Source organism: Hyperolius riggenbachi, chromosome 6, assembly GCF_040937935.1.
Source record: "Hyperolius riggenbachi isolate aHypRig1 chromosome 6, aHypRig1.pri, whole genome shotgun sequence".
Classification (NCBI taxonomy): Eukaryota; Metazoa; Chordata; class Amphibia; order Anura; family Hyperoliidae; genus Hyperolius; species Hyperolius riggenbachi.
This window is the reverse complement of record NC_090651.1, coordinates 171,936,960-171,950,040: the sequence shown is the minus strand read 5'-3', so window position 1 is coordinate 171,950,040 and position 13,081 is coordinate 171,936,960.

Sequence of the window (13,081 nt, the reverse complement as noted above, 5' to 3'; positions counted from 1 at the left end):
AGGGAGCCCCTTTAGGTAGTGAGTGAGTGCCAGGGAGCCCCTTTAGAGAGTGAGTGAGTGCCAGGGAGCCACTTTAGGCAGTGAGTGAGTGCCAGGGAGCCCCTTTAGGGAGTGAGTGAGTGCCAGGGAGCCCCTTTAGGAAGTGAGTGAGTGACAGGGAGGCCCTTTAGGTAGTGAGTGAGTGACAGGGAGCCCCTTTAGGGAGTGAGTGCCAGGGAGCCCCTTTAGGGAGTGAGTGAGTGAGTGACAGGGAGGCCCTTTAGGGAGTGAGTGAGTGACAGGGAGGCCCTTTAGGGAGTGAGTGAGTGCCAGGGAGCCCCTTTAGGGAGTGAGTGAGTGCCAGGGAGCCCCTTTAGGGAGTGAGTGAGTGACAGGGTGGCCCCCTAGGGAGTGAGTGAGTGACAGGGAGGCCCCCCCTCCAGCCGCCACTCCCCCCCCCCCTTACCTCGCAGCAGACCTCATGATCAGCGGCGACCCGACCAGTACCAGCGGGCGCCGGACGCACCCGCTCGATATGCGGAAGTGATGCCACTTCCGCATATCAGTGCGGGCGTTGGATCCTAGCGCCTGCACGATTGGTCGCCGGCTCGCCGCCTGATCCTGAGGTCTGAGTGACAGAGGGGGCGGCCGGAGATCCGTGGCACCCCAGAACAGATTGGGGGCACGTGCCCCCCCAAAATAGGGCTAGCGACGCCCCTGACGGCCACCCAGGAAGAACTTGTTTCCCAAATAGGACCTTCCACTGGTTCTACAAGCACTAACAAAGGAGCCATTTTTTCCCCTTCATAACTGCACATTATGGAATTTGACAGTGAGATCAGTGTTCCTGGTAGCAATAACATCTGCCAGAAAGGTGTCGGAAATCCAGGCCTTAGGTCATGAAGAACCATATTTGACCTTTTTCCCGGATCTGGTTGTGCTGCGACCTATTCAAAGGTTCATCCCAAAAGTGACGACCTCATACCATTTAAACCAAGACTGGGTTCTCCCGGTTTTTCTCTAGGAGGACTCGGACAGCGCACATTCTCTGGACATTTCTGAAACTCTTAAAGTTTATATTCAGACCACAAAGGACTTCAGAGATTCCAACACACTATGGGTGATCCCGACAGGCTACAGAAAGGGCCAACCCGCATCTGTCAGGACAATAGCTTCATGGATTGTGAAAACCATACAGGCTGCTTATAGACTGGTTGGGTTAAAACCACCAGAGCAGATTGTCGTACACTCCACCCGTAGCGTGTCGACATCATGGGCAGCGATGAACCGTGTGCCAGCTGACAAAATTTGTCAGGCAGTGAATTGGTCAAAGATTGATAACTTCATTAAGCATTATAGATTAGATATGGCTGCTCAGTCTTCAACAATGTTTGGAAGGTCAATACTGAATGTTACTACTGTATAAAATGCATTATTAAATTGTGTGTTCAGCATACTTCTGTTCCCTCCCTTCATTTCCTAGTTAACTCCCATCTGTGTGATGACATAAAGGCATCGGGAAAGGAAAATTACGGATAGGTAAGTAGCAATTTTCCGCTATGTTGCGGTTTCTTCCAGACAGACATCCACTGTGAACCGAATCTTTCATTGTGATGATCCGGATGATTCGACTCACAAAAAAGATCCGGAGCAAATGAACGATTCGTTCATGACCCGGACAACACTACAGTCGCACCACGAGTCACCACAGTGCAGTGAATATTAATTAGCCATGTGGCTGGCCGCGGAGGAGGGGAGACCTCCTCCTCCAACATTACTGAGCATGTGCAAGCAGTTTAACGCTGCTTAGCCCAGTATAACGTACAGCTTGCAGCACTTTGTTTAAATGTGCTGCGTTACTATGTAACGCAACGTGGGCACTGTGAACAGCACATTGATTTTACAGTGCTGTTAGTTAGACTGCGTTACTGGCTGCTGTAACGTGGGACTTTAACGTCTCACTGTGAAACCAGCCCAAAGGGTAATAAATATGGCAGCCCTCTCACTATACTTGTTCTTTAAAGGAGAACTGTAGTGAGAGTTATACGGAGGCTGCCGTATTTATTTCCTTTTAAGCAATACCAGTTGCCTGGCAGCCCTGCTGGTCTATTTGGCTGAAGAAGTGTCTGAATCCCACCAGACACAAGCATGCAGCTAAACTTGTCATATCTGTCAAAATTGTCAGAAACACTTGATCTGCTGCATGCTTGTTCAGGGCCTATGGCTGAAAGTATTAGAGGCAGAGGATCAGCAGGATAGCTAGGCAACTGGTATTGCCTAAATGAAAATAAATATGGCAGCCTCCATATACCTCTCACTACAGTACTTTAAGTGGAGTCATTAAGTAGTAGCATAAAAGCAGCACAGCAGTGGTGCTCAGCAGAGCTCGAATATTCGAGTAGCTCGAATATTCGAGCTCTTTTTCAGCTATTCGAGCTCGGTATTCGAGCTCCGAATAGCTGGAGCTATTCGAATGGGCTATTCGAGTGAACTCGAATAGCCCATTCACTATTCGCGCTATTCGAGCTAACAGCGCTATTCGAGCTCGAATACCGAGCTCGAATAGCGTCATAGCCCAGATTGATGTCCTTAGAGCCAATCAGAGGGCTCCCAGGCCCTCTGACGGCAGCCAATCACTGAGGGGGACCCTGGCCAGCCCCTACCCTATAAATAGCGGCTGCCATGTTCTGTTTCTCCGTCCTTGCCCGACTTTGCACAGAGAGAGATCTGCTCCTTTGTGCGTTGGCTTAGCAAGAGCTTTATTGTGGTCATTTACCTAGCGTTTTTGCTCACATACACCTCCTATATACACCTATATTGTTGTTAGTTAGATAGACATTGTATTTTAGTTAGTAGCTTTTGTGTTACATAGAGAGAGACTCAGACAGCTGCTGCAGGCTTACAGCTTTAGGCCTCAGGGCCTTGCCTGTGTGGGCAGCTGTTCTCTCCTGTCCTCTGTTTATTTCTCATCTATACCAGTATTTCTGCTGTCCTTTAGTACTGATTGATTGTATTTTGTATTGTAGTTATACTGTAACTGTACTAGGACACTCACTCAGTCACTGTTCATAGGCTACTAGCTCCTGCGTGTGCGTGCAGTGCACTCACTGTCTGTGTACTGTACACACACACTCTATTTCCTTCTGAATAGTTATATACTGTAACTGTACTAGGACACTCACTGTCACTGTTCATAGGCTACTAGCTCCTGCGTGTGCGTGCACTCACTGTCTGTGTACTGTACACACACTCTATTTCCTTCTGAATAGTTATATACTGTAACTGTACTAGGACACTCACTGTCACTGTTCATAGGCTACTAGCTCCTGCGTGTGCGTGCACTCACTGTCTGTGTACTGTAGTGTACACACACTCTTTTTCCTTCTGAATAGTTATATACTGTAACTGTACTAGGACACTCACTCACTGACACTGTTCATAGGCTACTAGCTCCTGCGTGTGCACTCACTGTCTGTGTACTGTAGTGTACACACACTCTATTTCCTTCTGAATAGTTATATACTGTAACTGTACTAGGACACTCACTGTCACTGTTCATAGGCTACTAGCTCCTGCGTGTGCGTGCACTCACTGTCTGTGTACTGTAGTGTACACACACTCTATTTCCTTCTGAATAGTTATATACTGTAACTGTACTAGGACACTCATTGTCACTGTTCATAGGCTACTAGCTCCTGCGTGTGCGTGCACTCACTGTCTGTGTACTGTAGTGTACACACTCTATTTCCTTCTGAATAGTTATATACTGTAACTGTACTAGGACACTCACTGTCACTGTTCATAGGCTACTAGCTCCTGCGTGTGCGTGCACTCACTGTCTGTGTACTGTACACACACTCTATTTCCTTCTGAATAGTTATATACTGTAACTGTACTAGGACACTCACTGTCACTGTTCATAAGCTACTAGCTCCTGCGTGTGCGTGCACTCACTGTCTGTGTACTGTAGTGTACACACACTCTATTTCCTTCTGAATAGTTATATACTGTAACTGTACTAGGACACTCACTGACACTGTTCATAGGCTACTAGCTCCTGCGTGTGCGTGCACTCACTGTCTGTGTACTGTAGTGTACACACTCTATTTCCTTCTGAATAGTTATATACTGTAACTGTACTAGGACACTCACTGTCACTGTTCATGGGCTACTAGCTCCTGCGTGTGCGTGCACTCACTGTGTGTACTGTACACACACTCTATTTCCTTCTGAATAGTTATATTCTGTAACTGTACTAGGACACTCACTCACTGACACTGTTCATAGGCTACTAGCTCCTGCGTGTGCGTGCACTCACTGTCTGTGTACTGTAGTGTACACACACTCTATTTCCTTCTGAATAGTTATATACTGTAACTGTACTAGGACACTCACTGTCACTGTTCATAGGCTACTAGCTCCTGCGTGTGCGTGCACTCACTGTCTGTGTACTGTACACACACTCTATTTCCTTCTGAATAGTTATATACTGTAACTGTACTAGGACACTCACTGTCACTGTTCATAGGCTACTAGCTCCTGCGTGTGCGTGCACTCACTGTCTGTGTACTGTAGTGTACACACACTCTATTTCCTTCTGAATAGTTATATACTGTAACTGTACTAGGACACTCACTCACTGACACTGTTCATAGGCTACTAGCTCCTGCGTGTGCGTGCACTCACTGTCTGTGTACTGTAGTGTACACACACTCTATTTCCTTCTGAATAGTTATATACTGTAACTGTACTAGGACACTCACTGTCACTGTTCATAGGCTACTAGCTCCTGCGTGTGCGTACACTCACTGTCTGTGTACTGTAGTGTACACACACTCTATTTCCTTCTGAATAGTTATATACTGTAACTGTACTAGGACACTCACTGTCACTGTTCATAGGCTACTAGCTCCTGCGTGTGCGTGCACTCACTGTCTGTGTACTGTAGTGTACACACACTCTATTTCCTTCTGAATAGTTATATACTGTAACTGTACTAGGACACTCACTCACTGTCACTGTTCATAGGCTACTAGCTCCTGCGTGTGCGTGCACTCACTGTCTGTGTACTGTAGTGTACACACACTCTATTTCCTTCTGAATAGTTATATACTGTAACTGTACTAGGACACTCACTGTCACTGTTCATAGGCTACTAGCTCCTGCGTGTGCGTGCACTCACTGTCTGTGTACTGTAGTGTACACACACTCTATTTCCTTCTGAATAGTTATATACTGTAACTGTACTAGGACACTCACTGTCACTGTTCATAGGCTACTAGCTCCTGCGTGTGCGTGCACTCACTGTCTGTGTACTGTACACACACTCTATTTCCTTCTGATTACTGATTGATTATTGTAATTTCTGGTTGTACTTACTGTTACTACTTACTGTACTAGTAGGGACACTCAGTCACTGTTCATAGGCTAGCTCCTGCGTGTGCGTGCACTCACTCACTGTCTGTGTACACACACTCTATTTCCTTGTGATTATTACTACTGATTATTGTAACTTCTAGTTGTACTTACTGACTCTGTAACTACTTACTTACTGTACTGGACACTCACTAAGTCACCTCGCCCACCAACCCACTCCATTAAAGTACCCCACTTTTCACCCGCCCTTTTAAAAAACTTTTGTGTTTACGCCCAAAACATCGAAGATGTCTGGAAGTGGCAGCCAGCGCGGTTTGGGCAAGGGGAAGGGCAGCAAGGGAATCAGGAGGAGAGGGAGCAGCATTGTGGCAAGCCGCGGGCGCGGCCGCGCCACCATGCACAGTTCCGCAGCAGCAGCAGCAGCAGCGTCAGTGGCTAACATTCCTCCTATAGCCACTGGCCGTGGACGCCTTGGGCGCCGCCCAGCAGGAGCATCTGCAACTCACGCTGCAGAGACACAGCAGCAGCAGCGTGTAGCACCTGCTCCGATTTTCCTCCAGCCGGGTCGGAAACGTCCCATTGAGGAAAAGGATGCAGACACTGTGGTGCAACTGATGACGGAGGATGAGCAGCCCGCCATCAGCTCTGCATCTGAGGCCTCCACCCTCACCACCACCACCCCTGTTCGCAGCAGCCGCCAAGCAGGGCCTGGGGAGGAGGCCAGTTCACCGTCACTCACCGACCTGTCATTCAGCAGTCTTTTGACCCCAGGCATCATAAGTAAATTGTCTGCTGTTGTTGGCGATCTTGAGGAGGAGATGCTGATGGGCACTTTGGGGGAGGAGGGATTGGACAGCAAGACTGTGGCGACAGTCAAGCAGCCCATCCATGCATCAGGAGAGGAGTTTGGGGGGTCATCATCCCAGCAGGACATGTTTCAGGAGGGGGAGGATGATGATGACACGGTGACAGACAGAGACTGGGTGCCACCAGCTCCAGGGGATGTCGTCATCAGCAGCTCTGAGGAGGAGGAGGAGGATGCGCTTGTGGGCCTTGCAAGGAGGCGCATCATTGCAAGCATTGGCAGCAGTAGGCAGGTCCCCCAGCCTGCTGGTGTCTCAGGCTCAGCAGCAGCAGCAGCAGCATCTGCCAGTACCACCACCAGCCGCACCCAAGCCCCCCCCCCCAACCACCACAGGGAGACAGGCAGCAGCGGTTCCATGCCGTAGGGGGTTGTTTTTGTCACCAATCTGGCGCTTTTTCACCATGCCCACAGTGTACAGCAAGTACGCCACTTGCAACCACTGTCAGCGGAAGTTGAGCAGAGGTGCAGACCCCTTAAAGTTCAGCACCAGCTCGCTCATCAACCACCTTGCTGCGAAACATTTCCACCAGCATGAGGAGTTCCAGAGGCTGAAGGCATCTAGTGCTGGCAGTGGCACCACACCCATCACTGCACAGCCTTCAGCAGCAGCAGCAGCAGCAGCAACAGCAGCCACCCGCCCTCCTGCTCCTCCAGCAGCACCAGCAGGAGTGCGGAAACGCACTGCTCCTCCCCCCTCTGCAACTCCTGCCGCCGACACTGAGGCCTGTTCTGGCAGCCAGTCCTCAGTGGCCTCCTCTGCTGTGTCTACTGATTCCCGTGCCAGCAAAAGGCCACGCCAGACCCTTTTGAGCGAGTCCTTCCAGGGGGTGGTTAGGGCTCTGCCTCCCAGCAGCCGTCACGTGCGGCAGCTGAACGGCTTGCTGGCACGGGCCATGTGCTCCCAACTCCTGCCGTACACGCTCGTGCAGGAGGGGAGCGACATTCGTGCGCTGCTTGCTTGCGCAGCCCCAGACTGGCAGCTCCCCAGCAGACACTTCTTCGCCCGCAAGGCCATTCCTGCACTGCACCACTTTGTGATGGCCAATGTGGAGCGAGGGCTGGAGCACGCGGTTGGTGAAAGGATCCACGTCACCATGGACTCCTGGAGCAGCCGCTTCGGGACAGGCCGCTACCTGTCCTTCACTGTCCACTGGGTCAGCTTGGTGGAAGGGGGTGAGGATGGGAGAGCAGCAGCGGGCACAGCAGCAGCAGCAACACAGTGGGTGGTGCCACCCCGCAGGGTCGGGGGAACTGCAGCAGGTTCCTCCGATCCTCTGCCATCCTCCGGCACACCTGGCCAAACCCCCCGCCTCAGCAGCAGCGTGAAGGCCCGCCACTGCCAAGCGCTGCTGCACTTGGTCAGCCTTGGGAAGACCAAGCTGACGGCAACCCATGTGTTGGCCAAACTCCAGGAGCAGGAGAGGATTTGGCTGACCCCCAGAGGACTCAGAGTCGGAGAGGTGGTGGCCGACAATGGGGCCAATCTGGTTGCCGCAATAGACAGGGGAAACCTGACCCACATCCCCTGTCTTGCCCACGTGCTGAACCTGGTGGTGCAGAAGTTCTTGCGCACCTACCAGGGGATGGGCGAACTGCTGGAAACGGCAAGGAACGTTGTGCGTCACTTCCGGCGCTCGGCTGCAGCCAGTGCGAGCCTGGAAGACGTGCAAAAGGAGCTGGAGCTGCCACGCCATCGGCTGATCCTTGACGTTCCGACTCGCTGGAACTCCACCCTGGCGATGTTGGAGCGTCTGGTTGAACAGAAGCACGCTGTCAACCAGTACCTTGCCCTGGCCACTGTTTCCGCCGCTCAGAGAAGGGACAAGACCAGCAACATCCTGTCCATCGTCCCCGATGATGACTGGAGGCACATGCAGCAGGTGTGCTTAGTGCTGGCTCCCTTTCTGCAGGCCACTAACATGGTGAGCAGGGACCATGCTATGGTCTGCGAGTGGGTGCCCCTGGTTTGTCTGCTGAACAGGGCCCTCGATGCTTTGCTGGAACAGGGAGCGGCAGCCTTGGTCCAGCAGGAGCGGCAAGCAGCTGCACAGTCCACCTCTGAGGGGGAGGAGGACTTGGTGGAGGTCCCTGACCTTGCTGCTGATGAGGGGGAGCAGCACAGCGCAGCTGAGTTGGTGCGGGGGTGGAGAGAGGATGAGGCTGACGAGGCAGAGGAGGAGGATGAGGACAGCACTGCCATCGATGTGCCAGCACACGTGGCCCGCCTCTTCCCAATGGCAGCGCACATGCTGGCGTGCCTGCGCAAGGACCCCAGGGTGATCCAGATGAAGCAGAGGGAGGACATCTGGATCAGCATGATGTTGGACCCACGCCTCAAGGGGAAGTTGAGCCAGTTCCTGCCGCCTGCAGGAGGAGACCCAGCGCAACAAATAAGGAGCTTGCAGCAGGCCCTTGTTGAGCGCTTGGAAGAAGCCTTCCCCCAGCCTTCCACCCCCACTGTCCAGCAGCCAGCACAGAGGCAGCAGCAGGTGCCTGCATCCAGCAGCAAGCGCCCCACAGACCTGCTGTCTCTCAGCCACGAGCTCTACAGGACTGTAGAGGCTCCGGCAGCAGTGACTAGAGAGGAGGTGCATGCAGCAGCATCCTCCTCCGGTCACAGCCAGCGCCTGACCCGCATGGTGGCTGACTACATGGGGTCCTACAGCGGGCTTGACAGCGATGCCCCTGTTGATCCCATGGAGTATTGGGTCAAGCGCCTGGAGATCTGGAGCGAGATGGCGCAGTACGCCCTGGAAGTGCTGTCCTGCCCCCCTTCCAGCTTGCTGTCTGAGCGCTGCTTCAGTGCAGCTGGTGGCGTGGTCACCGAGAAACGCTCACGTCTGTCTCACAAGTCTGTGGACAGACTGACGTTTCTCAAGATGAACCAGGCGTGGGTGGAAGGCGAGTTCCTGGCCCCTGTTGTTGGCGAGAGGGGGACATGAACTGGCTGCCGGAACTTAGAACCATCGTTAATGTGCCTTACCACCCTTTACCACCTCCTGGCTCCTGCTCACTAAGCCAGCCTGGTTCACTTTGACTATTACGTCACCTGCAGCCACACATTTTACAACTACAGTGGGCTGCTGTGTACTGCCCTTCTGCTGTCTGTCTGTGTTTCCCACTGCCAGGGTACACAGATTTACATTCTGCTGCCACTCTGCCACCAGCTATTACGTCAAAAAATAGCTATATCTGTGTAATTTGTTTTACAAACAAAACCAAAAAACCATAAAAAAAAAAAAGGTTTAATTTTTCAGAGGTGCCCGGGTTGAAAACTGTGTTGTCCCAGTTGTGTATTGGACACGATGTGGGCTGCACGACCGCTGTCTGGGACCTCCTGTTGTGTTTATTTACAGCCCTGGTATCACCCGCTAGGTACCAGGGCTATTATGTCACGCTGCCTGCCTGCTGCCACACTCACACTACTCCTCCATTCCTCCTGCTGCTGCTGCTGCCTGTCTGTGTTTCCCACTGCCAGGGTACACAGAATTACATTCTGCTGCCACTCTGCCACCAGCTATTACGTCAAACAATAGCTGCTCACATTACTCCTCCATTCCTCCTGCTGCTGCTGCTGTCTGTCTGTGTTTCCCACTGCCAGGGTACACAGAATTACATTCTGCTGCCACTCTGCCACCAGCTATTACGTCAAACAATAGCTGCTCACATTACTCCTCCATTCCTCCTGCTGCTGCTGCTGTCTGTCTGGGTTTCCCACTGCCAGGGTACACAGAATTACATTCTGCTGCCACTCTGCCACCAGCTATTACGTCCAAAAATAGCTATATATCTGTGTAATTGGTTGTAAAACCAAAAAACCATAAAAAAAAAAGGTTTAATTTTTCTGAGGTGCCCGGGTTGAAAACTGTGTTGTCCCAGTTGTGTATTGGACACGATGTGGGCTGCACGACCGCTGTCTGGGACCTCCTGTTGTGTTTATTTACAGCCCTGGTATCACCCGCTAGGTACCAGGGCTATTATGTCACGCTGCCTGCCTGCTGCCACACTCACACTACTCCTCCATTCCTCCTGCTGCTGCTGCTGTCTGTCTGTGTTTCCCACTGCCAGGGTACACAGAATTACATTCTGCTGCCACTCTGCCACCAGCTATTTTGTCAAACAATAGCTGCTCACATTACTCCTCCATTCCTCCTGCTGCTGCTGCTGTCTGTCTGTGTTTCCCACTGCCAGGGTACACAGAATTACATTCTGCTGCCACTCTGCCACCAGCTATTACGTCAAAAAATAGCTATATATCTGTGTAATTGGTTGTAAAACCAAAACTACAAAACCATAAAAAAAAAAAAGGTTTAATTTTTCTGAGGTGCCCGGGCTGAAAACTGTGTTGTCCCAGTTGTGTATTGGACACGATGTGGGCTGCACGACCGCTGTCTGGGACCTCCTGTTGTGTTTATTTAAAGCCCTGGTATCACCCGCTAGGTACCAGGGCTATTATGTCACGCTGCCTGCCTGCTGCCACACTCACACTACTCCTCCATTCCTCCTGCTGCTGCTGCTGTCTGCCTGGGTTTCCCACTGCCAGGGTACACAGAATTACATTCTGCTGCCACTCTGCCACCAGCTATTACGTCAAACAATAGCTGCTCACATTACTCCTCCATTCCTCCTGCTGCTGCTGCTGTCTGTCTGTGTTTCCCACTGCCAGGGTACACAGAATTACATTCTGCTGCCACTCTGCCACCAGCTATTACGTCAAACAATAGCTGCTCACATTACTCCTCCATTCCTCCTGCTGCTGCTGCTGTCTGTCTGTGTTTCCCACTGCCAGGGTACACAGAATTACATTCTGCTGCCACTCTGCCACCAGCTATTATGTCACAAAATAGCTATATCTGTGTAATTTGTTTTACAAACAAAACCAAAAAACCATAAAAAAAAAAGGTTTAATTTTTCAGAGGTGCCCGGGTTGAAAACTGTGTTGTCCCAGTTGTGTATTGGACACGATGTGGGCTGCACGACCGCTGTCTGGGACCTCCTGTTGTGTTTATTTACAGCCCTGGTATCACCCGCTAGGTACCAGGGCTATTATGTCACGCTGCCTGCCTGCTGCCACACTCACACTACTCCTCCATTCCTCCTGCTGCTGCTGCTGCCTGTCTGTGTTTCCCACTGCCAGGGTACACAGAATTACATTCTGCTGCCACTCTGCCACCAGCTATTACGTCAAACAATAGCTGCTCACATTACTCCTCCATTCCTCCTGCTGCTGCTGCTGTCTGTCTGTGTTTCCCACTGCCAGGGTACACAGAATTACATTCTGCTGCCACTCTGCCACCAGCTATTACGTCAAACAATAGCTGCTCACATTACTCCTCCATTCCTCCTGCTGCTGCTGCTGTCTGTCTGGGTTTCCCACTGCCAGGGTACACAGAATTACATTCTGCTGCCACTCTGCCACCAGCTATTACGTCCAAAAATAGCTATATATCTGTGTAATTGGTTGTAAAACCAAAAAACCATAAAAAAAAAAAAGGTTTAATTTTTCTGAGGTGCCCGGGTTGAAAACTGTGTTGTCCCAGTTGTGTATTGGACACGATGTGGGCTGCACGACCGCTGTCTGGGACCTCCTGTTGTGTTTATTTACAGCCCTGGTATCACCCGCTAGGTACCAGGGCTATTATGTCACGCTGCCTGCCTGCTGCCACACTCACACTACTCCTCCATTCCTCCTGCTGCTGCTGTCTGCCTGTGTTTCCCACTGCCAGGGTACACAGAATTACATTCTGCTGCCACTCTGCCACCAGCTATTACGTCAAACAATAGCTGCTCACATTACTCCTCCATTCCTCCTGCTGCTGCTGCTGTCGGTCTGTGTTTCCCACTGCCAGGGTACACAGAATTACATTCTGCTGCCACTCTGCCACCAGCTATTACGTCCAAAAATAGCTATATATCTGTGTAATTTGTTTTACAAACAAAACCAAAAAACCATAAAAAAAAAAAAAAAGGTTTAATTTTTCAGAGGTGCCCGGGTTGAAAACTGTGTTGTCCCAGTTGTGTATTGGACACGATGTGGGCTGCACGACCGCTGTCTGGGACCTCCTGCCTGCTGTGTTTATTTACAGCCCTGGTATCACCGCTAGGTACCAGGGCTATTATGTCACGCTGCCTGCCTCATTGACTGCCTGCTGCCACACACTCATCCTCCTCCTCCTGCTGCTGAATTTACCTCCTGCTGTCTGTGTGTTTCCACTGCCAGGGAGCACATACAATGGCGCTTCCAACATGCGTGCGCCACCAGCTATTTGTTACGCTCAAAAATAGCTGCATTTCTTTAAAAAAAAAATTGAAAAGAGAAATAAGTGAAGAAGAAGAAGACGATATAAGAAAAGAAGGAGAAGAAGAAGAAGGAGAAGAAGAAGAAGAAGATGAAGAAGAAGGAGAAGATGATGAAGAAGAAGAAGAAGAAGAAGAAGAACAAGAAGATGATGAAGAAGATGAAGAAGATGATGAAGAAGAAGAAGATGAAGAAGATGAAGAAGAAGATGAAGAAGATCAAGAAGAAGAAGATGAAGAAGAAGAAGAAGATGGAGAAGATGAAGAAGAAGATGGAGAAGATGAAGAAGAAGATGAAGAAGATGAAGAAGAAGAAGATGATGAAGAAGATGAAGAAGATGAAGAAGATGAAGAAGATGAAGAAGATGAAGAAGAAGAAGATGAAGAAGAAGAAGATGAAGAAGAAGAAGAAGAAGAAGAAGAAGATGATGAAGAAGACAATATAGAAGAAGAAGAAGATATAGAAGAAGAAGATATAGAAGAAGAAGAAGATATAGAAGATAAATAATAAGAAGAAGAAGTATATACAGTACTGAACAAAATTCTGGACACAACTTCTCTTTC